Source organism: Numenius arquata, chromosome 17, assembly GCF_964106895.1.
Source record: "Numenius arquata chromosome 17, bNumArq3.hap1.1, whole genome shotgun sequence".
NCBI classification, from domain to species: Eukaryota; Metazoa; Chordata; class Aves; order Charadriiformes; family Scolopacidae; genus Numenius; species Numenius arquata.
Genome location: NC_133592.1, coordinates 7,443,846 through 7,446,967, shown reverse-complemented (window position 1 = coordinate 7,446,967; position 3,122 = coordinate 7,443,846).

Here is a 3,122-nt window from a genome sequence, read left to right as displayed (position 1 = left end):
TGAAAGGGATCGTGTGTTGCATGCCCGTATTCCCTGCCCTCTTCAGAAAAGGGTGGAGAATTAAGCCCAAGTGCTGTGCAAGATCTAATACGTCAGATTTCCTCCTGTGCTGGAGAAGAATGAAACAAGGCATGGAAATACTTTAGGAAACAACACGTGGAATTTTTGTTGTTTTTTTTTTTTCTTTTTCCCAGAGATGGAATTTCTCTGGAATTCTCACTGTGACGCTTCCCCATTTACTTCCCTTCAGCTCCCTGCATTGAAGAGGAGGAGCTCAGAGAGACAAAAAGCTTTGCCTTTGCTCCCCTCTGCTGCAGCCCCAACCCCGCAGGACGGGGGTCCTTTGTTAGTCCCCAGTGTGGCTTCTCCCCTGCCACTCGCCCTGAGGGCTGCTGTCTGGCCACTCATCTCTGCGGGCTTTAGCTCTCTCATTATTGTTAGCTCCACCACATCTCCTGTGTAATGTGAATTTCCTCCGTTGCTATGAAGGAAAAAAGCCATATTTATATGAGGTTTGTAGAAACCTGCTCTGAGAATGGTGGCGAGACCAATGGTGGTGCAGCTGAAAGAGTTTTCAGCCTTTTTTTTGAGCATATATAACTTCTGCAATAGTAGTGAAATCCCATACATTCTCATAAGTCCAGTGTATTTTCCTGCCTCCTTTTCAGCACCTTTGTGATGCTGGCCTTGATATATGTCTCGCTTAACGCCGTCCCTGCCTTCAGTTCTATCGCGCTGCTCTCAGGCCTTGGCCCATTTCATCCCAGCTCCCAAAGAAATCCTCCTCCTGGACCTGCGGCACAGAGGTCTTCGAAGAGGGAGGGGGAAGAAGTGGCGAGAGCAAGATGAAACAGGACCATCGAGCAACATCAGTCTTGTGATGCCCTTCCTCACAGCGGTCGCTTCTCTGTGATGTTGCATCATTTCTAGAAATGGAACGTAAGGTCCTTTGGGAAATGACACTTGTCTTTTGTTCTGAAAGTACCCCATGTGACTGGAGTCTCGCTTAAAAAAAAGCCCTGTGTGAAGTAGAAGAATAGAGTGGGTTTCAAGATGCTTTATTTCCTTCTAGTCCTGCTTCTTGGTGGTGATAATGGATTTCAGAAGGTCCAAATGGCATTGCCCATTGCTCTTCAGAGCTAAAATAAAAGGTGAAGGGAGATGGTAGGAGACTGATGCACCATCAGACTGTGTAAGGGGGATTACAGAAGCATGTTGTTTTCTCTAGCCACAGGTGCTTCTTGCCTCCCAGTAGCTTAAATAAATAGAAAAATAATAACATGATTCATTAAATATGAGGAAAACAGGCAGGATGGACTAACTGGAACAGTCTTTTGATGATAAATCAAGGAAAATGACACAGGTAGAAGTGGAAACTGCAGCTCAAAAGAGTATCAACTGGAGTCTCACATATAAAAAAAACAGCATCTCAGCTGCCTTCCTGGGCCAGACCGAGCTCTTCCAGGGCCTCTGATTTTTCCAGAACTGACTAATAAAGATTCTTGAGAAGGGGTAAAATACTAAAACTAAAAGGTTCTATGAAATTTTAGATGAGATCTAATCTCTCAGAGTACCGAAGCAGAGGGAAAATTTTACAATATATGGGAGCCTAGTCTACAAGGAGATGGTAAAAGACTTCACTGTCCATCTTTTGTGGAAGCTCAGCTGCCTGCAGGGGCCACCTTCACTGCCTCAGGTAGGGTTGCGGCTGTCATTTCTCCACTGAGGACTCAGGTAAAGCTTAAGCTGCTTGTCGTTGTCTTCAATTTCCAGACAATTGTAATAAAACAAAAAACTCCACGTGAGTCCATGCTCAGAAGGGAGGTACTGGGATGTGAAGCGATGTGAGAAAAGGCAGAGGAGGGGGATCAGAATCCACAGTGAGAAGCAGCCTGTATTGGCTCCTAAGTGAAGCGTCTCCTCTGTTGATATTTCACTCCTCGATTAGTTTATTCTGGACAAATCCTGTCTTGTAACTTCTCTGAAAGGGTGCAGATGTTTTGTCACACCAGAGCCGAGGGCGCAGGTGGCCACGTGGCCACCTCTGCTTCATGGTCCGGACCGTGTTCACCACACGGTGCTGTGACGGTGCGGACTGATGCCACCTGGTAAATCTGTCCCCGAAGGATTTATGAGGGTCATTTTTGTGATGTTTCTTTTCCACCTGTGTGCCGTAGAGAACCAGTTGACATACGATGGCAGCGGGCATAATGTTGATTGAAAAAAAGCCTCAGAAACTGTTTTGTGGGAACAAGTTCAGTGAAATCCCTGGAGTTATTGAGAATTTCCTCCTCCCCTCCGTTGGATTGAACTTGAAGGAACCGTATCATTAGTAGTGTATCCTCTTAAGTTATTATTTTTGGGGTGCTGCATCATGCCCTCAGTTTGTGGAAGAACCTAAGTAAGCCTTGACTGCAATTGTTTTAATTATATTCACGATGCATTTTTCAGACACGGCCAAGAGGTGCAGCGGCTCTCGGTTTCCTCTGCAGAAACCACACGTATTTTGGGCACTTGCGCCTCACCTTCCTCGGGGGGGGGAAGGCCGGGGATTTTGGAGGTGCAGCGGATGGCTGTCAAACCTCACAGCCTCCATCGGCCTCATCCGCCCAACAGTGAGGGCCACGAGTTGGGGGTGAAAACGTGTCAGGCTTGAGGAGGCCGAGGCTGAGGGAAAGGTGCCTGTGAGGAGCGCGCAGCAGGCCTGGGGGCGGCCGGCAGGGCCCCGGGCTGAGGTGCTGAAGGGGGTGGCTGCCCCGCGGAGGCCGGGCCCGGGGCTTGCATGGGGTGGCGGCGGAGGTCCTTTCCCGGCCGGCGGCGGCCCGGCGGCCATTTTGCGGAGGACAATACCCGCCGCACGGGCAGGGCCCGCTGCGCCCGGCGGGGCGGGGCGGGGCGCGCGCCCGCCGCGCGGGCCAGTCTGCCCGCCCGGGGCGCGCGCACGCTCCGCCTCCCGCCGCCCGCGTTATGTAACGGCCGAGGCGCGCGCGCGCTCCCATCCCCCTCCCCCCCCATCAGTCCCGCCCCCTCTCCCCCCCCGCGCCCGGCGGGACCCAATGGGCGGCGGGGGCCGCGCCGAGGGGGGAGGCGGGGGGAGAGCCCGGCGGGCGCGCGCACGCACG